We start from the raw sequence: 26,173 nt of genomic DNA, 5'->3' as shown, positions 1-26,173 counted from the left end.
GTATACGGGTTAATGTGAGCTGCAGTTGAAACACCTGGAGGGTCAAGACTGACAGAAGTCATTTACCTTTCCCCACACATTCCAATGAAAGGAAACATGCAAGTCTGAGCCACACTCTGCTTACCTGGGGAGGGGGAGACCCAATGAGGTGCCCCACTGAATTCAAGGGGCAGACATGGGTCCCAGTCAAATGGTTAATAATGATTTAAATCCCATTGTTTTCAATGTAAATTAAATGTGACTGATAGCACACTTACTCAGAAGTAAGTCCTGCTAAATTCCATAGGGCTTAGTAATAGGTAACTGTGCATAAACTGTGTAAACGTGTTTTTAATGGCATTTACTTCCACTTTATGCTTAGGAAGGCAGCCTTGAAGAGATGAGAACTAGCACAGCATGGGGGGGGGAGAAGGGCTGTTTCCTTAGTATCCTATTGTTAATTCACATTTCTCATTCCTTTATTACCAAAAGGTAATAAAGTTACCCAAGTTGTCATCCCAAGTTGTTGTTGTTCTTTTTTAAAAACTACAACACCTAAATGGATTGAGATAGCTTTGTGAGAGATCAGTCTATGCTTAATCAAAGTATGATTTTGAGCATTAAGAAAGAGAGATTACTGTGTTATGTACCCAGGAAGGGGAAAGAGTAATTATTGATATGCTACAGCATTTTAAATAAGTTTGGGGGTATTCTTTTGTTGTTTCTGTTTTAACTATTTGTGCTTTTATCTCATGTTTTTATCTTGCGAACTGCTCTGAGTTCTTTTGACAAAGGGCAGTATATAACTCAAATAAATAGATAGTACATTAAAGAGAGAGAGAAAGGAATCAATGTTTTGACACAGAGGCTGTGGCGGAATGGACAGTTTTATGGGTGGAATGGCAGCAATACTTCTCTTTACCCTTTGGAGCTCCCTGAGTAAACTTCTACTACGGTTGATGGACGAACACAATAAATGTTATTCTCTATTCCATAATGCCCCTACACCATTTTTATTTATTTTTTTAAAATCCTGTTTATTGGAGAATGGAGGAACTACAGCTCTGACTTTACTCACTAAACCCATTCTTAAACAGCATGAGGGGAGCTGCAGGCTTGTGAGCCAGAAATGTTGGCTTTGGTTGCCAGAAGGTAACACTGCATATACGGTACATTTTTACTGGTCCTAGATTCTTGATAAAGTCTCTTTCCTTCTTTCAGTAAGTTTACAGCCCTCATGGTTGGCAGAGTGAAAACTTGAAAGTTTCATGTGTTTGGTATCACTGGAAGAAGGTGTTTAGCTAGGCAGCCCCTCTTCTCCATCTCATACCCTGCCCAATACTCTGCATGCTGCAAGCCACACCCTTGGCCTCCAGTTCTCTCTGTTACTACCAGTGCCATAACTAGCATTTCTGACACCTGTGCAAGCATCCAAAAATATGTCCACCCACAACCAAGGGACCAGTAGTGGAGGGCACTTTAAAGCTGGCTATGAACTTTTAAAGGTGCACTTCTGAAATCCCAGGTTCTTCCTGCTCCAGCAGAACTGCCTCTATTGAGGAACTGTTGTGGAAAATAAATAAATAAAGCTGGTGACTGTCAGATGATCATCATCAATCTTCTCCTTCCTCACCAAACAGCACCAAACAGGGTTTTGCTGTTTTAGGATGCAGGCAGAGGGCTAAGAAGAAACTGCTGCAGAACCACTCTGCCTGCCCAAAGCAAGCCTCCGAGATGGCAGTCTGATACACATTTGCTCAGAAAGAAGCTCATCATGTTGAGTGAGGCTGACTCTCAGGTGTGTATATGATGCATATCAGTTTTTCTAAGGAACAGCAACCCTCCATTGCCAAAACAATGCTGACTACAACAACTCCCCTTGTCCCTAACTATTGGTGATACTTAATGATGGGAATTGGAGTTCTGCAGTAGTGGCTGGGGGTGGGGCACAGGTTCCTCACTTCTGCTGTGGGAAATGAGAAAAGGCACCAGTTCCACTTCACAGAGCCCTAGGGAAAGTATGTGCATTCTGTCACAAAACTTTGGTGCTCTCTAGATAAAGTAAAAGGGACTATTCTTTTAGCACACACTCCATTAATTGCATTTTCTTATGGGTTCTCTTTAATGCCACTGCATTTACAAAGTGTGATAAAGTAAAGCAGTCCCAAGAAGTGAATTTACCCAGCAGCTGAGTCATCACCTGGCATCTCAATAAAGGAACCGGCCAGCCTTTACCCAGCGGTTGAGTCACTGCCTGCCTTATGTGATGAGTTTGCCACTTCATTGGCAAACAAAATTGTTTTAGTTCAGCTAGATCTGGGACTGCTATTCAAACACAGAGGCTGTGTGTGTGTATGTCTATGTATGTGTGTTATTCCAGGTATTTGAATCAAAACCAGCATCAGGGTGATGCAGAAGGCTATGTCTAGGCAAGAGATACGTAAAAGGTCCCTTGAGGGCTAGATCCCCATCTTAGCAGGTGAAAGGTCAACTCCCTTACCGAAAAGGGTTATCAATAGAGCTGGATTATTGTTCAAATATGAACATCTCAGCACTCATAGAACTGCCAGCTCAACACAGACACCTTGCAAAACAGTTTTGCTAAATTCTTCTGGAAGTGAGACATGTTGAAGCAATAGCTTCTCCAGCCCTGTTCCTCTACTAGAGCTTTTGTATTGCTCCTTCCCTATTGGCAAAAGTAATGTACAGAGGATGGGGCAGGACAGGGGTGGATGGAGAAACTGGGTGGTTATCTTCCATTTCCTCTGCTCTTTCAAAGGTATATGCCAGGGAAAGCTCATGTGGTGTCCTCCAGATGTTGCTGGTCTACAAGTCCCATTATCCCAGACCATTTGCCATGCTGGGTTGGGCTGGTGGGAATTAGCATCCACATTTAGTATATCACAGAATAATGGAAAAGACACCAGTGTAGTCTCTCTGGCAACCCTACCTACTCAAGGTAATGAACCTCAATGGCCAAATCTGGGTGCAAAGATACAAGAAAACAATAAAGAAAACAACGATAAAGAAAACAATGCCCGACCTGAAGAATTTGGAGCAAATGATTCAGCAGAGGAAACACAGCCCAGAATAACTAAGGAGATAGTACAAGAATACTTGGCTAGTCTAGATGTATTCAAGTCTCCAGGGCCAGATGAACTGCATCCAAGAGTATTAAAAGAACTGGCAGATGTGATTTCAGAACCACTGGCAGTCATCTTTGAGAATTCCTGGAGAACAGGCGAAGTCCCGGCAGACTGGAGGAGGGCAAATGTTGTCCCTATTTTCAAAAAGGGGAAAAGAGAGGACCCAAATAATTACCGCCCAGTCAGTCTGACATCAATACCAGGGAAGATTCTGGAGCAGATCATTAAGCAAACAGGCTGTGAGCACCTGGAAAGGAATGCTGTGATCACCAATAGTCAGCATGGATTTCTGAAAAATAAGTCATGTCAGACTAACCTGATCTCGTTTTTTGACAGAATTACAAGCCTGGTAGATGAAGGGAACGCAGTGGATGTAGCCTACCTTGATTTCAGCAAGGCATTTGACAAGGTGCCCCATGATATTCTTGTAAAGAAGCTGGTAAAATGCGGTCTTGACTATGCTACCACTCAGTGGATTTGTAACTGGCTGACTGACCGAACCCAAAGGGTGCTCATCAATGGTTCCTCTTCATCCTGGAGAAGAGTGACTAGTGGGGTGCCACAGGGTTCTGTCTTGGGCCCGGTCTTATTCAACATCTTTATCAACGACTTGGATGATGGACTCAAGGGCATCCTGATCAAATTTGCAGATGACACCAAACTGGGAGGGGTGGCTAACACCCCAGAGGACAGGAACACACTTCAAAACGACCTTGACAGATTAGAGAACTGGGCCAAAACAAACAAGATGAATTTTAACAGGGAGAAATGTAAAGTATTGCACTTGGGCAAAAAAAATGAGAGGCACAAATACAAGATGGGTGACACCTGGCTTGAGAGCACTACATGTGAAAAGGATCTAGGAGTCTTGGTTGACCACAAACTTGACATGAGCCAACAGTGTGACGCGGCAGCTAAAAAAGCCAATGCAATTCTGGGCTGCATCAATAGGAGTATAGCATCTAGATCAAGGGAAGTAATAGTGCCACTGTATTCTGCTCTGGTCAGACCTCACCTGGAGTACTGTGTCCAGTTCTGGGCACCACAGTTCAAGAAGGACATTGACAAACTGGAACGTGTCCAGAGGAGGGCAACCAAAATGGTCAAAGGCCTGGAAACGATGCCTTATGAGGAACGGCTAAGGGAGCTGGGCATGTTTAGCCTGGAGAAGAGGAGGTTAAGGGGTGATATGATAGCCATGTTCAAATATATAAAAGGATGTCACATAGAGGAGGGAGAAAGGTTGTTTTCTGCTGCTCCAGAGAAGCGGACACGGAGCAATGGATCCAAACTACAAGAAAGAAGATTCCACCTAAACATTAGGAAGAACTTCCTGACAGTAAGAGCTGTTCGACAGTGGAATTTGCTGCCAAGGAGTGTGGTGGAGTCTCCTTCTTTGGAGGTCTTTAAGCAGAGGCTTGACAACCATATGTCAGGAGTGCTCTGATGGTGTTTCCTGCTTGGCAGGGGGTTGGACTCGATGGCCCTTGTGGTCTCTTCCAACTCTATGATTCTATGATTCTATGATTCTATGAAAAGAGGAGAGGACTCATGTGCTTGTAAGAGTGGCATAAGAGAAAGGATTTTTAGCAGATGTAGTTTGTCAGCTATTAAATCCCTGTCTGCTTCTTGCATCTGCCCACCCTACTTGGTACTGGCAATTTAATGGTTATTACCCCAGTTCAAATGTTTCCATTTCAGGTAAGATTGTTGAGCGAAGAGTTTCTCTTCAGAGTCAGGTATAGCTGGATTTTATCTCCTGTTCCAGACTCCGGTTGCTAGAGAGAAAACATCAGCAAAAGGAAACTATTGTAGTCGGAGGAAACTTTCAAAATTTAAGTACATGAGAAGAGTCCTGCTGGATCACTGCCAACCTTGCATTTAAGCACTAGCCTGGAAGTGGTAAGCAACCAGAAATTCCATGCAGGTTAGTGGGAGGACTGGAGGAGCAGGAACAGATGACTCCTTACCTCCCCTGCACTCCACACAGAAACTAATCAGGATGCTAGAAGAGATAAACCCCTTCTTCTATATCCAGCATAGAAATGCAGTGAACTGCCTGCAGGAGCCACTCCCCCCCCCCCAGTTTTTTTGTTTGCAGGCTGGTTGGTACCTTTGTTGAGTTTATTTACAAGGCTGTCATGTATCCAGATGAGAGTAAGGCTGGAGGTGTTTCATTTCACTGCTGTCATTTCCTGCGCCTGGTCTCCAGGGGACTCAGTTACGAGCTACACTTCCTTTCAAGTGGCTGCCTCTCTGACATTTGATATGACCCAGCTCATCAAAACCAAAACCAAAAACTACGTCAGCAAGGGAAGAGGCATAAAATTAGCACAAGCCGCTCTCATGCGGCTATTTATACCCACAAGACAAAAACAAGACACAAAAAGGTAGCTTAATTGGATTATCATTACAAGAAAATATATACCAGGGAGCATGACTATCATGGAAGTGGGGGAAATGTGTTGTACAAATCAAGAGAACTCATTCATGTGAAACTGAAAAAGAAGTCCCAAGATGCTAAGGTCCTAGCAAGTGCCACAAGGTCACTCAGAGTGAACATGGTATAGATGACCCAGGTGCAAAGGAGGTAGGAAACTCCTGCCCCCCAATAGTTGCTTAGAATAAAGGTGTGGCTTGCATGGCTTTACAGATATTCGAGGCTACATTCTGCAATTGTAGGAATAGCTCAGTCAGTTCCAGAGTAGCACTTGCTATAATATGGACACTCATTCACCCTCATACGCTCTACCACTGAATTATGGTCTTTCTTGTGGCTCTACTGCCTGATGTGGGGGCTTCCCATACTTGAGACACCAATGAACCATGTGATGATCCACCAAGCCACCCTTTATGGTGACAAAGTGGAGAAGCCATCAGGCAAAGGCAATTTCCAGCTTCTTGCTCAAGAGGGATGTGACACATAGACCAGCTTCAACTCAGCTTCTTCTAAAAGACCAGGAACTGCATTTCTAACAAACAGAATTGCATGAGGTTTCCCTGGCCACTGGATTGCACTTCCCTTTTCCAAAGAAGGAACAGCACAGAAAGAAAGAAACCCATTGACTCCCTCTGCAAGGATGCACATGGGCTTTTCTCTTCAGTGTCTCCTTCAACGTCCCCATTGACTGGAAGAGATCGTCCTGGCTCAAGCCAGCAGATGAGAAGCAACTGGGTCCAGAAAAGAGAATGCTGGCTGCAAATACAGGATCTGCCTTTCTAAGGGATACACCAGGTAAAATTTCCCTCTTCTGCAGACTCCTAAAAGACTCCCTTTCCTCAACAAATAGAAATCTATTTGTAGGCCTCCACCTCCATGGTCTAATTCAGCTTTCCCCAACATGGTACCTCCAGATGTTTTGGAGTACAGCTCCCATCTGCCCTGGTCAGCATGGCCAATGCTCAGGGATGAAGTGAGCTGCAGCCCAGCAACATCTGAAAGGCAACAAGGCTGGTCTAATGGAAGGACCAAACTGTGACTCAGGGACTGTATGTGGTCCTTGAGGATGTTCAAGAATCTGCATGGAAGTTCAAGAAGAAAGCCACCTGTTTCCTCAGAGGAGCAATAAAGGTTTGCCCTTAGTATGTCCTAATGGTCAGGGGTACCTTTACCTTTTTTAGTATGTTCCCCTCCCTTCTCTTGGCCACATGCAGAATCTATGTACACCAGGAGGCAGGTAAGGGAGGCAGCATTGTCACCCCAAATGGGCAGGTAGTATCCATCTCAATCTGTCCTGGAGACTGAAGTCACACATCACACATCAAAGTGGGATGCAACAGAGACACTGCTTCCCCCATGTCATTGCTGCCCTGCCTGTTGCTTTGCACACGCAGCTCTCAGTGGGACAAAACAAACCTGCTCCCACACCATCAGACTTTGTTTTTTTCTGGCTAAAGAAAGTGACAGTGAGTGCACCTGAAATTGTGGGGTGCTTGAGGCAACGTTGTTTAACCTCCCTGCAAACAAATGAGAATAAATACACAATAAATGGCTGATAGCGTCAAACCTCCACAAGCTATGTGTAAATATAATCAGGATGAATGCTCAGTAAACAGGTTGCCTGGAAGTGACTGGTGACTCATGCAGAAGCACAGAGGGATGGCTCTGTAAGCCAGCAATTTGGGTGGGGGTCATGTTCCACAGATCGTGCCTAAAACCAAAATCGCGTGTATGGGTTCAGTTGCAGCTGCGATTGCCAACTGTCATTTCCCCTGGTACCCCTCCCCTGTTTTGTTTTGTTTTGTTGTTTTATTGCCACACACATAATGCTGAATGTGCCCAAGTTAAATGCTTGAAAGTTCTGGGGTAACTATAAAAGAAATGCTGGGGAAACACGGGGTTCCTCTTTCAGGAAGGCAGCTCTGCAGTGAGCAGAAGGAAAGCAGCACCTAAGCAACTGGATCCACCCAAACTAAATCAAAACCAGAAAGAAGCAAAGGTTGCCTGCAGTGCATGTGTGTCCTATATTTGATTCCAAATAAACAAGACTGTGAGCAACTGCTCTGCTGAAATGGATCAAAATGCACCTCTTTCTACTTCTTTCAGGAGAGTTACAGTCTGGGCCATCTTCTGCTCAAGGGGAATGCAGAGACCCCCTTCCCAGCCCCAATCCTATGGCTCTGTCTCCTAGTGGTACAGGAGAGAGGTTTGCTTTAAATGACTTTACATTGATTTAAACACAAACATGCACTTGAAATGGACACACTCAGTACAAATGGACAGCCTGGAGACATGGTCACATCACAGAGGACTAGTATTTACGATAATTACCCCTCCATTCTGGGAACTCTGCAGAAGTGAAGGGCTGGGTGCTTTTTCAGAGGGGTGAAGGTGATATGACAGACTCCTTGATGCCCACAGTCTGACTCTTTTTCAACCATCCAAACCAGTTTCCCACTATGTTTGGAAACAGATGACAGGGTGTTTTTTCTCCCCACCTGAGATTTGTAGGTAGCTTGGAAGAAGAGGTCAGTGCTCCTAATGTACATAGTACCGTTACAGTTTTATCTCTGGAAAACAGGCTTTGCAGGTTTTTCTTGTTTTAAAACCTACAGAACCCCTGCCCGTACGGGCCAGTCGTGTCCGACTCTAGGGTTGTGCGCCCATCTCACTTAAGAGGCCGGGAGCCAGTGCTGTCCGAAGACACTTCTGGGTCATGTGGCCAGTGTGACAAAGCTGCAATGGCGAGCCAGCACCAGCGCAGTACACGGAAACGCCATTTACCTTCCCGCTATAAAACAGTACCTATTTATCTACTTGCACTTAAGGGTGCTTTCGAACTGCTAGGTGGGCAGGAGCTGGGACCGAACGACGGGAGCTCACCCCGCTGCGGGGATTCGAACCGCCGACCATATGATCGGCAAGTCCTAGGCACTGAGGTTTTACCCACAGCGCCACCCGCGTCCCTTTTTTGACCAGTAGGCAAACAAAAATACAGGAAGCGGAGCCATCTGCCAACCACTTTCTCTGCATTCTTAAAAGCAGTTGTCTGTCTCTGTTCTCAGATTTTCACAGTGCTTTTTTAAAAAGCAACAACCCTGCAAAATTGTTTCAGCTAAAGATGGCAGTAAAGAAATGAGCACCATGAGAAGCACCATTTTCTACCATGCTGCCTTTGACTCTTTTTCTTTTCTTTTCTTTTTTAAAAGGATTGTCTCTTTCCTCCAACAGGAGGGACAGAAATGCTATGCTGGAAATTAAAGTGAAAGAACCAGCTGGGTGCAGCAGCAGTGCAGTTCCTCTGAAAGAGTCTGGTTATAGTTAGGGGCCTCTCTGACCTACTTTCTACATCATTTACTGACGGAAATGTTAACATACTCCCCGTGCCCCAAACAATATAAACCATGGCATGGCAACTTTTTTATTTTATGGCCAATGGATCATTCTCAGAAAAGTCAACACACAGAGAGACAGAGGGAGAGCGCGAGAGGCACAAGTCCCACTCGGCCCTTCCTTCTTCAAGCTACATTCGTGTACCATTAACAAATGACCTTAACCGCCACAATTAGCATTTAAACAGGGCTAGCCTCACTCTTGCTTTCAGCAGCAAGACACTCCCAGCGCCAATTATAGTTTTGCCACAAACATCACAGGGCTGTGCGAAGCATAATGGCTAAGAGATGGAGTTGCAGATCAGGGCGTCCCAGTTCAAATATGCTATGAAGTCACTAGATGGCCTTTGCGAAGTCTCTCACTTTCACTCACTCACCTCCCCGCCCCTCCACCTGCAGCATGGGGGATCATTCTTCTTTCTACCATTCCTCCAAGGTGCATGTAATTGTCTTCCTCCCCATTTTATCCTCACAACAACCCTGTGAGGTAGGTTAGGCTGAGAGGGAATTTCGTGGCCCAGTGGGAGAATTTGAATCCTGGCCTCCCAGGTCCTCATTGGACACTCTTTAACAATGACACCACATTGGTTTCCAACAGAGGTAATGACTGTAAAGCACTTTAAGCATCTGAATTGCATTTATTATTCCATTTGTACCCTAGATTTCTTCCCTTAAAATTTAGAATCCCTGACCAGTAGTTACTGCCACACCTACCCTATGCATTCACAGCACATGACTTCTCCTAAGGAATCTTGGGAACTATAGTTTACCCCTCCAATTCCCACCACCCTGAACAAACTACAGTTTTCAGGATTGTGGAAGGCCAAATGCACTTTAAATGTGTTTTAAATGTATGGTGTAGATGTGACTTGTACTTGCACAGGCAGCTCACCCCAGCCTATGCCTGATGGGTCTCCACTGGTAAATGGCTCCAGCCCTTGAGTTTGCACCTCAAAGACACTATTTTTGCACCAAGACCGAAGCTCTGGTTGCAGCTGTGCCTACACACTGAAGGCCCTGCTGACCCTGTTTCCTTGTTATATGTTTGTTTCTCATCTCTGCTCCGGGTGTCTTGGCAATCGTAACCTGCCAGAAGCCACAGTGTCAGGGCAAGTGAATGATTTCCCCCGCCTGTGCAAATTATCCCCGTTTACCAGAGCCACACTCTAGCAAAAGGTTGAATGTGGATGTGCCCCCCCCCCCCCGCCTTGGAAGCCGCACTCATAAATAACCAAGGTAGAAACACACAACAATCACACTGAGGTTCAGAGCAAGCTCCCTTGGCTAGGACTGCCAACTTTTTATCCTCCTCCTGACAGGATCGCATGTGCAGTTCACAGTGGTGTGACATACAAAAACTTAACAGGAGAAGCTCTCCCCATAATTATTTATTGAGTACATCTCTCTATCCCATCTTTCCTCTGTGGAACTCCAGGCAGGGCAATGGACAGGGGGTTCCCATGCAATCTCCCATCCCTACATGGGCCAGATCTGGACCAGCTGAGCTTCATCACAGTTGCTGCACCACCTTGTGCCTTCAGATCCTGTGTGGTAAGAGCCTGCATGTTGTAGGGGTGGGGAACCTCGGGTCCAAGGTCTGAATGCAGCCCCCCCCCCCCCGGGCCTCTAGAGCTGGCTCTTAGAACTCTCCCCTTCTCTCAACCTGCTTCACCTCTCCAAGTTTTTGCAGCTGGAATGTGCTCCTGAATCCTGATAGTGCCTCTTGCTTGCCTTGGTGGAAGATAAAGAGGGTGTGAGCATGTGTAGGAACTGGCCTACTGTACACAAGGAAAATTCACATTAGTTGCTCCACCCACCTTTGTCTCTGGATGTCATGGACTGGTTGGACGCAGAGGAATAGTGGGAGGAACCAGCTGGGGAGCCCCCAAGGGAAGAAGGCTCAGAGGCTGGGGAGTGATGGTGGGACGACAACGAGTGGTCAGAGGCAGAAGAGGGAGAAGACTGGAAGGAGGAGGTGGCAGAAGCTGAAGAGGTAATGGGGCTTAGTGAGCTGGGAGAGTCTGTGGCAGACAGAAGTCCAGAATCAGAGGCAGAAGCTCAAGCAGGAGAGTGGGATGAGGGAGGCCAAGAGGCAGAGAGGAGTCAGGCTGGTGAAGAGTCACAGGTGTTTCCCCCTCCTGCTGCAACAAGCTCCCCTCTCCGCTTGTCTCCCAGAACCAGAAGTAGTATGAAAAGTGCGGAGGAGAGGTTGGTTGCAGGCAGGCGCAATCTCCAATTGCTTGGGGAAAGCCCTGGAAAGGAGGAGACATAGCCTGTTGTGAGGAGGCAGGGATGTTCAGTCTTGGCAACTGATTTTCATGGAGGAAGGCCACTGGGAATGAGGTGCTCTGCTCCTTAGGCCTGACACTCAACCAAGTCTGTGGAGGTTTTGTTTTTGCTAATGAAGAGTTATCTCCATCTTTGAACTGTGCCCACCTGCATGCCCCTGTGACCCTGGCACTACTCACCCCTGGCATAAGACCTTTGGAAGGCCTTTGGGGCTTGGCTGGCACAGCGTGTGGCAGCAGAGCCAATGAAGAGCATAAAGTGGAAAGTGGTAGTGGTGGGAGTGATAGACCATGTTCTTCACACTGAGCCTGGGGAGCTGCTAGTGGCGTACTTTGGGCTTTCAAATTTCAGCTGCGTCCTGGGCTCCCCCTGCCTCTCGCACTCCATTCAAGTCACTGTTGTGGCACCAACTGCTGTGCACTCTCGTCTCAGTGCCCAGGGTGGGTCAACCAGTAGCACTCCCCTAATCTGCCTCTGATGCTGCTCCATCAGAACAAGCAGGGCACTGCCCCACCAACCTCAACCTGCCCTCAGCCACCACCACCCATCTGCCTGTCTCCTCTCTTACGACCAGTTCTGGGAGTGGCATTGCCTGTCAGTTTCCTCTGCGGCAGCCTCAGTCTTGCCATTGTCCCTTGCAGAACTCAGCATGAAGAGGACAGGGACAAAACTAGGCCACATCTGTACCATACATTTAAAGCAGTACTGTACCACTGTAACAGTCATGGATTCCCCCCTGCCCCCAGACCCTTATTTCCCCCACAAAGCTATAATTCCCAGCATGGCTGTTCCCTCTTCCCAGGCAACTCTGGGAACTGCAGCTCTGGGAGAGGAAAGGGGCTCTCCTAACAACTCCCAGCCCCCTAAACAGGTCACAGTTGCCAGGATTCTTTGGGGGAAGCCATGGTTGTTTACAGTGGTGCAAGTGTACAGTGTAAATGGAGCCTTAGGTGGCTCTTCCTGTTACTGGCTCTGGCCTCCTGCTGGCTCGATAACGTCCACCAAAGCTGTGCCACGGGGCACCATTGTGCTGGACTCTTGGAAGGGCAGGATAGACATTTAACAAAATAAATAGCTTGGGCTTGCTGTAACTTAATGCAAGGGGAAACCTGGCTGGTTAAGTGCCTCCCTGTGGTGCCTGGCACAGGAGTATTCCCAGGAAATGAGGTCGCAGAACATCTACCCGTAATCCTTGGCAGGACTCAGCTGCACCCCTATCTGGACAGGGATGGCCTAACTTACAGCATCTGTGCTCTGGCGACCTCTAGTTTAGATTCCTGTAACACATTAAACAGACAGCTGCTTCTGAAGAGGGTTTGGAAACTTCACTATATGCTCAAGACAGTTTAAGCATATAACGGATCGTGGCCCAACTGCACTGCCTGCCAATTCTGGACCCAATTCAAAGTGCTGGTTTTGACCTACACGGCCTTAAATGGCTCAGGACCACAATAGCTCAAACCTCTCCCCTTATGAACCTACCCTGATGTCGGGATCATCCACCGGGCCCTTCTTCGTGGGCCTCCTCCATGAGAGGTCCAGAGGGTGGAAACACAAGAACGGGCCTTTTCTGTGGTAGCTTCCCATTTGTGGAATGTTCTCCCCAGAAAGGCTCATCGGCTGCCTTCATTAGAAATCTTCATTACATATTTTTAGGCATCAGGCGAAAACATTTATCCTCAACCAGGCGTTTGACTGAGTAACATTCATAATAATAATAATAATAATAATATTAATAATAATAATAATAATTTATACCCCGCCCATCTCGCTGGGTTTCCCTAGCCACTCTGGGCGGCTTCCAACAAAATATTAAAATATATGTCTATAATGTCTATTAAACATTAAAAGCTTCCCTAAAGAGGGCTGCCTTCAGATGTCTTCTAAAAGTCTGGTAGTTGTTTTTCTCTTTGACATCTGGTGGGAGGGTGTTCCACAGGGTGGGTACCACTACCAAGAAGGCCCTCTGCCTGGTTCACTGTAACTTGGCTCAATGTGAGGGAAGTGGGGTTATTGGTTTGTTTTGTTTTATTACATATTTTGTGTTATCTATGTTGTGAACCATCCTGTGATCTGTGGATGAAGGGTACTATATAAATTACAAACCAACAAAATAGCATTCTTGAGCCCATGAGCAACACAATTGCTCACTGCTGTGACTCTGGCATCTAAACCCTTGGTGGAGAAGGAAGGACGTTGCTCCACAAAACCACTCTCCACCCTATGCATTGTCAGGGCACCACCACAAGTTATTTTTGGAACCCAAACCAGTTTATTCTGGTGAGAGGTTTCCAAAGCGTGGAGTTCCTCTTCTCTCCTCGAAAGGCACGAGAACTGGGTTCCTCGCCACACCTCAAAGGAAGGCTGCTTGGGGAAGCCATTTTTAGAACGCCAGCTGGGGAAGGAAGGCGCTGCTGGGGGAAGAGCTGAGATCCGAGTCCTTCCTTGCTCACAGCGCGATTGCAAAAGAAAGCATCCGGAAAAATAGAAGTGATTCACCCCAGTGCATTGCGCAATCTCCAGGCTGCAACCCACAGGAGGGATGCAAATGAAGAGAAAAGAAGAGGCGGTCCAGTTGGGAAATATGTGCTTGCTGGCACCCACTTCTGCCCTTGGATTAAGACCAAAGTAGGGGGCAGGCCTGGGGAGCATGCCCTCCTTCAGTCAGGAAGAGGATGAATGGGCAATCAGTGTTTCTATTCTGTGAACCCCCCTGAGACCCCGGGTGTAGGGTGGTATATAAATTCTAATAATAATAATAATAATAATAATAATAATACTGTAGGTGCTGCTGCAACCAGGCTATGGTGTCAGTCTCAGTCAATGGTGATGTAAAATGGATCCACAGATTGGCTCTTCAGTCAGCAAAGCCTTGGAAAACTGAACCTAATGAGGTATGGTATAAGGCAGCTGTGGACAGATTTCAGGCTTGCAGGATCTACTTTGATTGATTCATTGATTTTACTAGGATTCCAAGGTCCACGAGGCTCCAAAAATAACAGATTGGCAAATCAAATTACAGGAATTGGTGGAGACGGCTCAACTGACTAGTAAACTCAGAGGAAACTCAAAGCAAAAATTTGCGGAAAAATGGGATGGTTGTAGAAGATATGTTCTGTCAGAGAATTGCCATCGGAGCTTGAGGCGGAGGGAAGGCTCCAGAGGGATGCCGGAGAGGGTCCCAGTAGGGAGAGAGGCAGCCCATCTGCTGGGGAAGGAAATCAGGGTAACACCAGTGGAGAAGGGGGGCAGATGGGGGAATCGGAGAGGAGGCTCCAAGACTCCTCGCCGGAGACCAGCGGAGAGAGTACGGGTACTCCGCTGCCCACACCCTCCCTGCGCAGAAGACTTCCGCGCAGGGAGAGTAGAAGGAGACTTGGCGTCAAAGAACTTCTTTGCTGGAAGAAGTTCAAGAAACGCCCACTGACGGATTCTGCCAGCGACTGAGACAGCCATGAAGCTAGAGGCTGTCCAGGCAGAAAGGGTTCAACCAGGTAACCTAGCCAGGAGTGGCGGCAACTTACGCACGAGCAACCCCTAGAACCATTACATGTTCAAAACTACAATAATAGTTTTGACTCCGTGCTAGCATTCGAGTGATAAAGGAACTAAAAGGAGGTGGACAACAATTAAGGATTTATTACGTTTTCAGAATGTATTAGAAAAATTATATAGAAAGGTTTGTTTTGTGTACATTCAAATGTAAGATAAAATATATGCAAAGGGACTTGACAGGAAGTCAAAGTTGAAGAAAAGATTTTGGAAGATAAAAGGGGGAAAACATTTACTTTCATTATTATCATTTTGTGTGCGGGTGTGGGTATGTGGGTGTCTACACATATGAGTGTTGTTGTATGCAATGTTTGGGAGGAAATAAGACAGTAAATAACAAATAAACTAAATATCGATGTATGTAATTTTTATTTCTTAATTATATTCAGTGGTAGTATGGCTGTATTGTTTTTTGTAACATAAAATCATTCAATAAAATATTTTTTTTTAAAAAAAAAGGTTTCCAAGGTCCACCAACTAGATGCAGGGGTCCATAGATTTGCTTCAGGAGGAAACAAATACAAAAAACCTCATACAAAAGCTTTTGTATGAGTTTGGATTTGATATTCCGCTTTATCACTACCCTAAGGAGTCTCAAAGCGGCTAACAATCTCCTTTCCCTTCCTCCCCCACAACAAACACTCTGTGAGGTGAGTGGGGCTGAGACACTTCAGAGAAGTGTGACTGGCCCAAGGTCACCCAGCAGCTGCATGTGGAGGAGCGGAGACGTGAACCCGGTTCCCCAGATTACGAGACTACCGCTCTTAACCACTACACCACACTGGGAGATTTAGGGCATCACATTGCAGGACAGAGTCTCAAACAAAGATGTGCTCTCCCAAGCCCACATGTCTGCACTTCTGTCTCTGCAACATCTACACTGGTTGGGTCATGTACACAGAATGGAAGATGGCAGGATCTCCAAGGATCTGCTTGATGGGGAACTGGCCTCAGGCACCAGGCCCATTGGCAGATCAACTCTGTGTTACAAAGATGGCTGAAACTGTGACACAAAGGCTGGCAACACCAACCCCACCATGTGGGAATCCCTTGCAGATGACCACAGTGTCTGGAGACAGACATTTAGGTCGTACATCCACAGCAGTGACCAGAGGACAAAAGACCACTAGGAGGAGAACAGAGAGAAGAAATGTCATGGTGCATCTGAAACCGGATACCTTCATCTGCTCCAGCTGCAATAAAACATGTCTCCCCTGTATCGGTCTCTACAGCCACAGCAGGAACTGTAACTCTCCAACAATTACAGTGACTTTACCCCCAATGGCACACTCTTCCCTTGTCAAGACAGATGGATGCTAAAAATATGTTTATGGGCATTTTTCTGTGGAGAGGGTCCATACCCCTCATCTGATTCTGAAAGGGGTCTGTGTGACCCTCAGAAAGGTTAAGAACCACTGAGCTAGAGGCAAACCACAGTTCAAAATAGTGGCTTGTGGGAGGAGTCAGGTGCAAAAAAAGATGGTGGGTCAGGCAGCAGAGCCAATCACCAGATCCATCACCAGGATGACCTTCACACACATGTACAAATTTACTTTGGAATATTTACCAAGGTATTATTCAGGCTATAAATCAGGGGTCGGCAACCTAAGGCCCATGGGCCACAAGCAGCCCGTGGGGGTCGTTTAACCGGCCCATGAACCCCTGCTGCCTGCTCGGTCAGCTCCCGTGCATCGTGCTAAACTGGTGCGGAGCAGAGCGGGGACTCCTGCAGCCAATGGGAAGCTGTGCACACCTCCTCCGTGCCAGAAGGAGCACCAGAAATAGTGTTTGCACATGTGTGCATGTGTGCACACTCTGGCCCACCGCGGTGTCTGCGGGACCGTGACCTGGCCCAAGCCACAAAAACTTTGCCAACCCCTGCTATACATAGTATAACCCTACTGTACTCAGTTTGCATGATCTGAACCATATTTGCAGGGCTAGTCAACCTGTGAAGATACACTCCTCAGCTCTGCCATTTTGCACCTCCACTTATGAAGCAGAACAGTTCCTGGCTGATGTTATTAAAGCACCAGGAAGATTGCCAGATAAAAGAGATAAAAGAGAAAGATATAGGTCAGCTAAATTCATCATAGTAAGAGATGCCTCCCGTGACTTTCCCTCATCCATGCAGCTGGCATCCTTAGGCAGGCCAACGCGATCCGGAGGAGACCACATTGCCTATCCCTAATCGCAGGCAGAGACCCATTCGCATGCATTGACCAACCACATTCCCCACGTATAGCTTGCTACAAATCTTGGAAGAAGCAAGGTTACAGGACTGATTTTTTCCTTTGTGTACACAGCATAACTTTAAATCACAGCCCTGCCGACACCCCAAAAGGAATTATGGGAACTATAGTTTACCTCCTCACAGAGCTACAATTCACAGCACCCTTAACAAACTGCAGTCCCCAGAATTCTTGGGGGGGGGGGGCTTAGTGTGTAGAGTTTCAAAGTCTGAACTGGATTTAAGTTAACAAACAAAGCTTTTCTACAAGGAGCCTCCAGATCTCCAGTTTTTGTGAGGGGGCTGAACCAGAATCCCAGGATGCCACTACTGGATCAGTGCCCTGCAGACACCACAAAAGTCTCCAGAAGTTTATCATTAGACATAGCCCCAGCATGTGTTGAGAACCAGGGACTTTCCAAGAGTAACCCAGGGAAAAAATAATATTTATATGTATATATATTTACAATATTTCTATGCCACCTTTCCAAGGCTCAAGGCAGCTTACAAGAAATAAATGTTAAGGCACATTTAAACAAACGATAAAATCCAAGAGAAATAACTCTGAAAAATCTTCAAAGACCAGCCAGCAGGACTGAAGGTAGGATGGAAAAGATGTGCCTTACGAACTCTGCTTACAAGCCAAAGAAGCAGGAGGAACTATTAACTTCTGGGGCACAGACATTCCACATCCTGGGGGCAACTGACGTATTTATTTCTTCCTTATTAAATCCACACCCTTCACTTTTCTTCTAAGTATTCAGACACGGTTCTGCACAGGCACCATTGTATCTTCACAACAACCCTGTGAGGGTACGTTAGGCTACATGACTGAGTGAGGATTTGAACCCAAGATTCTCCAACCCTAGTCCAGCCCTCTAACCACTACACAGCCTTCTTGTGGCCATGATGGCTTGCATCTCATAAGGAGCTGGGCCTTGAAGCAGGGCCTGAATAAATGACCAGCCATAATTGCTAGTGGGAGAAGCAGCATCTAAGACACACACTCTGAACTCTGGGCATACATTACTTTTGAATAGACATTCATAAGATTACAGTGTGAAATGTGCAGGATCTGCGCTATGAAGAACTTTTAGTAACAACAGATGTGGGCTCGGAAGCATACTGGCAACTACAGCAATCAATGTAACAATGTAGGCTGTGCATATATTCATTTCCCAGGCATCAGGAGACAGGCAAGTCTCACTTCACACCAGAATCATAGAATCACAGAACTGTAGAATTGGAAGGGGCCACCACAACTGCCATCTAGTCCCACTCCCTGCAATGAAGGAATCCTTTGCCTCACGTAGGGCTCAAACCCACAACCCGGAGATTAAGAGCCTCCTGCTCTACCAACTGAGCAATTCCAAGTCCTCTTCCGAACCATCTTCAACAGCACATTTATTTATGAAATTGCACGTGTGTCCCCCCCCCACTTATTAATCACACTTGCATCTTGCCCTTCCTCCAAGGAACTAAGGGCAGTGCCCACAAGGGTGTTTCCATGGCATCTTCACAACAAACCTGCAAGGTAGGCTAAAGAGCTTGCAACTGGTGAAGTGAGCTTCATGGCTCAAGGACTTTGAAAAGCTACGAATCAGAAGTGTTCCTGAAAAGGGGCGAGGAAATAAGCATATTTGTTCAACACTCCTTGCCAGCAGTTTTCCCACTTGTTCTATTATTCCAGTACAGCTTTTGACCGTTCCCCAGCATGGGGGTTGCTTTCCTCACCCGGCTCAGGAAAAGAAGTTGATCTGTCAGACTGGTGGGCAGCCCACAACCTGCTGACTCGAGTGCTGGGATGCTTAGGAACAGCTGGTGTTCTCTATCTTCCTCTGTCTTCTTAATTATTATTATCTGCTGATGCATGGTTCGGGAGAGGAATCAGACCAGCGGTTTCATGCCCTGCCTTGCACAAGACTGCACCAGTGAAGCTGGGAAAGCCACACTTCTGCTGAGCAGGGACGCAGGGCAGGGCAGGGCTGGGTGTGTTTGGCAGCCACGGGGTTCACACACACACGGAGCCTGGGACTTTTCAGTGCACTTGATTTGCAACACAAAACCCATCTGTGAACAAACTTTGTTCTAGATGTGCAGCACGAAGACTCAGCCAGATTCCCAGAAATATTTTGCTGACATCAGCAAGGTACAGACTGGATCAGGAGGCAAATGGAAGTTTCAGCTGCAGCACATTGTCGGTTGGGGTCCAAGGGTTCCATCCAATCTGTGAACAGGAGGAGTGGAATTCTCCTGCAAGCGGAATTCTCCTTTTGTGAATGGAATTCTGAGAGTGGAATTCTCCATCCGTGAGCAGAATGGAATATTTTCTCCCATTCCATAAGCACGGCTGATCTGAAATATGTGTGTGTAAGGAGGTCTCCAGTTTGCATCCTGGCAGGGGACCCCCTCCCCATATTTGTAACCTTTTTGATGAGCACAAGAGCAAGGGGTGTGTCTCCTTTAAAGGAGACTGAAGCAGCAGTATGGGTAGCTGATCCTGCCACACTCTAGTAGAGTGTACCTCAGGTTAAGTACTTAATTCGTTCCAGAGGTCCGTTCTTAACCTGAAACTGTTCTTAACCTGAAGCACCACTTTAGCTAATGGGGCCTCCTGCTGCTGCTGCACCACCGGAGCATGATTTCTGTTCTCATCCTGAAGCAAAGTTCTTAACCCGAGGTACTATTTCTGGGTTAGCAGAGTCTATAACCTGAAGTGTCTGTAACCTGAGGTACCACTGTATTGCTGTAGATTGGACTTCTAGAAAGCAATGGAAGATGCTTTAAAGGAGGCCATCACTAGTGCTATGTGCAGCCCAATTCTCCCACTTTCTTGGCAAGGGAGGAATACCATTTCACAGGAAAAGGTGATTTTCCTCCCTGCTGCTGGTGGGTTTAGAACAAAACTCCCCCTGTGATCCAAAGCATCATTTTCCAAAGGGAAAATCAAACCTCAAAAAATACAATGTAGCTCTAATGATAAAATCTGGCTTATATCTCAGCACATTGGTGGCAAAGGAGATGCATTTATCCAGTGTAGTAGTTGGGGGCAGCCTGAATGCATCCGACAGAGCACTGGCCAATAATGTGGGAGGTCCAAGATCACAAATCTACCGCCGGCAAATTTACTTGAGGAAGCCATTGTGTCTTATTCATTATGCCATTATTTTTTAAAGGAAAAATAGTGTTCCACCTCACAGGATTGCTGTGAGGCAAGACACAATGAAGATTGCTAACCAGTTTGCACAAGCCTTTCCTGTCACAGCTGAGCTGAAGCATGATGGAGCTGGAGATCCAATGCCTGGTGCTGCTGCCCCAGTTCCCTCATGGCCCTTGGCCATGGGTCGCACCCCAACCAGACAGGCTGAACTCCAATCCCATTATGGAGAGAGTAGGACAGGGGGTGTAGGAAGGGGGAGGGTCTGGCTGTCTCCATCCCTCTATAAATCAACCTTCTCCATCCTGGCACCCTCTGGATCAGAGTCAGCCAATGTGGTGACCCCGGATTTTGCTGGACGACACCATCCCTTGCCACTGGCCATGCTGGCTGGAGCTGACATCTCTGCAGGGCACCCCGAAAAGCACCACATCAGCTCCTCCTGCTCTGGATGCTGCACTACAACTCCCATCAGTTCCAGCCAGTTAGGGATGATGGGGGTTGTAGTCTGGCGACATCTGCATGGCACCAGATTGGAGAAGGCCAGTGTAAATGCTTGCTTTAAAAGCCGTTGTTCCCAGTGGGCACTGTGTGCCCATGTGAAAGAGAGAAGGCAAGGAAAGGACATCAGGTTTATTTTTTGGCCTTTGGCGCTGATGCTTTTGGCACCAGCATCCAGACACGTCTGTTGCTGTCACCTTTTCCCCTGGTACTCAAGCAGCTCCTTCCCACGGCAACAGGATGCAGTTTTTAAAAAATGTTCTCTTTTTCCCCACTCCCCCCCCCTTGAAAATAGGAAAATGTGATTATAAAACCACAAATTCTGGCAAACAGCAACAAAGCAGAAGCAGGATGCAAAAAATCACTTGCGTCTAAACCAGTCTGAGAATGAGCAATTGGAATGCCACCGTGAGCCAGATGGGAAATGGCAGCATACAAGTGAAACAAACTGGCTGCTGCTAAGGGGTCTGCAACTGCCTTGACCACTGACCAGCTTCCTGAGCCCTTCTAGGCTAACTGGTTTACTGAAGCATGGACCTAGGCAGAATAACAGCCTTCTTCCAAGTGCTGCTAACCGTCCTTAACTTGATGAGTGAATCTAGAAAATGACAAAAAAAAAGTCATCACATACCCTTCATGTCCTGAAATCTAAAATTACCCCTATACTCATAGTGAAGGTCAAACCAGGTGCCAAATTAAAGCACAGACTACACACATTTGCAGATAAAATTCTGCAATTGGTTTCTTCTTCTTCTTCTTCTTCTTCTTCTTCTTCTTCTTCTTCTTCTTCTTAATTTATCCCCTCAAAACTTGTACAGGAACTTGGGGAAAGGGGGACTTTGAGGTAATGCATGAGTGATTGGGTGGGCCCTCAGCTTCTTCTGTCTCATAAGGTTTTTGTGAGAGTAAAACAACTTAAAGTTTTATGTCATGCCTGAAACTCCTTGGAGGAAAATTGGGGGCGGGGAATGTGATAAGTAATTTCTCAGGCATAAACTGGCAGAGCCAAAAGAAGGGGTGGTAAGAAAGGGTGAGGAGAGGAGAGGTGGATTGATTTTCCAATGCGTCCTCTGCTTTCTCAGATGCGTTTGTCCCACTTCCTGGTCATGGGAAATTTAAATAGAGGTTCATTCAGGAGCACCTTGACGAGTCCTGACATGTATGATATGAAAGTGGAAAGGCATGCAAAGCAAATGCTGGATTTCCAACGCATCCTCTGCTTCTCAGGGATTGCGATGGCTGTGGACCTCTCCCAGTATAGAAAACACACACATATAAGGTGCAGAGCCAAGGAAAGCTGCAGGTGGAGCTGCCAAATTAAGTGAAAAACACGCCCCATAACTGGAAAGAGATGCGGAGCAACCTAACCCCGTCTCTCTCATCTGAACTCCCGGTGCCTTCAATGCACTCCCACCCCAGGAGCTCCCAGGCCCTTGGACTGGGACACTCACCTCTGTTTCAGCCACACTCCAGGTCAGGGCCAGCAAGATCTCAGAAACCTCATCAGGAGGGCTTTAAACTGACTAATGTGGGGGAGGGAGACAGTGCTCCTGAAGGTAGGAGTCTATCAATTGATGAAGATGATCATCCAAATGTCATAGACCGAATGGAGCAAACAGCACGCAGACCTAGTGGTGGGAGGAAAAAATCCTTAAATAAGAGACACGGGGGAATGATTAATGGACTTCAATGTCTGTACACTAATGCACAAAGCATGGGAAATAAACAAGATGAGCTTGAGCTCTTGGTACAGCAAACTAAATATGACATAATAGGAATCACTGAAACCTGGTGGGATAAGTCCCACGATTGGAATGTAATAATGGAGGGATACAATCTATTTCAGAGAAACAGACCAGACAAGAAAGGAGGAGGAGTGGCGTTATATGTCAGGGATGTGTATACCTGTGAAGAGATCCAAGATTTAGAACCTCAAAGCCAAAGTGAGAGCATTTGGGTCAAAATTAAGGGAGAGAAGAATAACAGTGACCTCACTGTGGGAGTTTACTATAGATCCCCAAGCCAAACGGAGGACATAGATGATGCCTTCCTGGAACAGATGGCCAAGCATGCAAAAGGAAGGGAGATAGTAGTAATGGGGGACTTCAATTACCCGGATATTTGTTGGATGTCAAACTCAGCCAAGAGCATAAGGTCAAACAGATTCCTCACTGGCCTTGCAGACAACTTCATTGTCCAGAAAGTGGGAGAAGCAACAAGAGGAACAGCCATTTTAGATCTGGTCCTAACCAATGTTGATGACCTGGTTAGTGGGGTAGAAGTGGAAGGATCATTAGGCGCGAGTGATCATGCTCTTCTGAAGTTTACTATACAGCGGAAAGGAGCAGCCAAGCATACTAGGACTCAATTTCTCGACTTTAAGAAAGCCGACTTCATAAAACTTAGGGAAGTGCTTGGTGAGATCCCATGGACAGTAATACTAAAAGGAAAGGGAGTTCATGATGGCTGGGAGTTTGTTAAGAGGGAGATAGTAAAAGCACAACTTCAGGCAATACCAATGAGACGGAAACATGGAAGGTGCCTAAAGAAGCCAGGGTGGCTATCTAAAGAACTTTTAACTGAGTTAAGATTAAAAAAGGATGTGTACAAAAAATGGAAAAGGGGGGAAACCACCAAAGAGGAATTCAAACAAATAGCCAGCACGTGTAGACACAAAGTCAGAAAAGCTAAAGCACAGAATGAACTCAGGCTTGCTAGAGAGGTTAAAAGCAACAAAAAAGGTTTTTATGGGTATGTTCGTAGCAAAAGGAAGAACAAAGAAACAGTGGGGTCACTCAGAGGAGAAGATGGTGCAATGCAAACAGGGGACACAGAAAGGGCTGAACTCCTCAATGCCTTCTTTGCCTCAGTCTTCTCCGATAAAGAAAACAATGCCCGACCTGAAGAATTTGGAGCAAATGATTCAGCAGAGGAAACACAGCCCAGAATAACTAAGGAGATAGTACAAGAATACTTGGCTAGTCTAGATGTATTCAAGTCTCCAGGGCCAGATGAACTGCATCCAAGAGTATTAAAAGAACTGGCAGATGTGATTTCAGAACCACTGGCAGTCATCTTTGAGAATTCCTGGAGAACAGGCGAAGTCCCGGCAGACTGGAGGAGGGCAAATGTTGTCCCTATTTTCAAAAAAGGGAAAAGAGAGGACCCAAATAATTACCGCCCAGTCAGTCTGACATCAATACCAGGGAAGATTCTGGAGCAGATCATTAAGCAAACAGTCTGTGAGCACCTAGAAAGGAATGCTGTGATCACCAATAGTCAGCATGGATTTCTGAAAAATAAGTCATGTCAGACTAACCTGATCTCGTTTTTTGACAGAATTACAAGCCTGGTAGATGAAGGGAACGCAGTGGATGTAGCCTACCTTGATTTCAGCAAGGCATTTGACAAGGTGCCCCATGATATTCTTGTAAAGAAGCTGGTAAAATGCGGTCTTGACTATGCTACCACTCAGTGGATTTGTAACTGGCTGACTGACCGAACCCAAAGGGTGCTCATCAATGGTTCCTCTTCATCCTGGAGAAGAGTGACTAGTGGGGTGCCACAGGGTTCTGTCTTGGGCCCGGTCTTATTCAACATCTTTATCAACGACTTGGATGATGGACTCAAGGGCATCCTGATCAAATTTGCAGATGACACCAAACTGGGAGGGGTGGCTAACACCCCAGAGGACAGGATCACACTTCAAAACGACCTTGACAGATTAGAGAACTGGGCCAAAACAAACAAGATGAATTTTAACAGGGAGAAATGTAAAGTATTGCACTTGGGCAAAAAAAATGAGAGGCACAAATACAAGATGGGTGACACCTGGCTTGAGAGCAGTACATGTGAAAAGGATCTAGGAGTCTTGGTTGACCACAAACTTGACATGAGCCAACAGTGTGACGCGGCAGCTAAAAAAGCCAATGCAATTCTGGGCTGCATCAATAGGAGTATAGCATCTAGATCAAGGGAAGTAATAGTGCCACTGTATTCTGCTCTGGTCAGACCTCACCTGGAGTACTGTGTCCAGTTCTGGGCACCACAGTTCAAGAAGGACATTGACAAACTGGAACGTGTCCAGAGGAGGGCAACCAAAATGGTCAAAGGCCTGGAAACGATGCCTTATGAGGAACGGCTAAGGGAGCTGGGCATGTTTAGCCTGGAGAAGAGGAGGTTAAGGGGTGATATGATAGCCATGTTCAAATATATAAAAGGATGTCACATAGAGGAGGGAGAAAGGTTGTTTTCTGCTGCTCCAGAGAAGCGGACACGGAGCAATGGATCCAAACTACAAGAAAGAAGATTCCACCTAAACATTAGGAAGAACTTCCTGACAGTAAGAGCTGTTCGACAGTGGAATTTGCTGCCAAGGAGTGTGGTGGAGTCTCCTTCTTTGGAGGTCTTTAAGCAGAGGCTTGACAACCATATGTCAGGAGTGCTCTGATGGTGTTTCCTGCTTGGCAGGGGGTTGGACTCGATGGCCCTTGTGGTCTCTTCCAACTCTATGATTCTATGATTCTATGATTCTAAGATGAACCAGAGCCAACAAAACCTGTGGTGGCCACACCCATGAAAATGCCAATGATTGTTTCATTAGTAGGTTATTTCTGGGCAGGGATGGCCCAACCATGAAGCATGGTGAGGCGGTTGCCTCAGGCGGCAAACTCTGGACAGCTGGGAGAGGTGGCAAATCCGCCCCCCCTTGCACTTGTTGGCCTCCTTCTCCGCTGCTGCTGCTGCCTGCCACACAATACCGCCCACTCTTCTCTGGCATCCATTTATTCCCTGGCCACCTTCAGTTGTGTCAGGCAGCAGCAGCTGCAGAGGAGGAGGAGGGCTGTGGGGGAGAAGGGGGCAATGGGGGGGGGGAGAAGGCATTTTCAGTTTTGCCTCAAGCTGCAAAACCTACTCAGCCGGCCCTGTCTCTGGGGTCAGATGAGACCGAAGCCCAGGTGGGTGCATGGTGTGCATGCTTCGTTGACCATTTTCAGCAGCACTGAAAAGCACCCTCTTGCACCCTCCCATTGGTGATTTTGGATTGTTTCTTTGATTTAGCTGCTGCACCAGAAGAGGATGAATGTATCTGCCCCACACAGTGAGGTGACGAGTGCAGGAGGCATTCCTCTTGATGCCTCTTGCTTGCCTGGGTGGAAAGGGGTGTGCGTAGAAACCTCCGGCTTTTGCGTGGGTGGAACGTAGCTTATGGTGCAAAGTTTGGAGTCGCACCTGTTGCTCCACCCATTTTTGCCTCTAGCTTCGTCTTTCACTGGCATGCGGCCCCTGCAAGGTTGACCACAAGGCAATGCGGCCCTCAGACTGAATAAGGTTCCCCATCCCTGACAAACCAAATCCAATTGGTTACACAAAAAACAGCAACTTATCAGGAAATGTATGGGCTGTTTGCTTTAAATTGGGCTCCTCAGTCGTATCTTTACAACTATGCCAGATGACTTAACAGCAGGAGACTGTGACGTCATAATG

At 46.7% G+C, this 26,173-nt stretch overlaps 1 protein-coding gene across 2 annotated transcripts in view; it reads right to left on the bottom strand.

Annotated features, from left to right (window-relative positions):
* Window positions 1-26,173, bottom strand: part of HDAC7 (histone deacetylase 7) — a 202,747-nt gene that overhangs the window by 133,769 nt on the left and 42,805 nt on the right. The gene's annotated exons all lie outside the window — the stretch shown is intronic.

This window comes from Podarcis raffonei, chromosome 2, assembly GCF_027172205.1.
Source record: "Podarcis raffonei isolate rPodRaf1 chromosome 2, rPodRaf1.pri, whole genome shotgun sequence".
Classification (NCBI taxonomy): Eukaryota; Metazoa; Chordata; class Lepidosauria; order Squamata; family Lacertidae; genus Podarcis; species Podarcis raffonei.
This window is presented reverse-complemented; position numbering and strand designations above follow the sequence as displayed.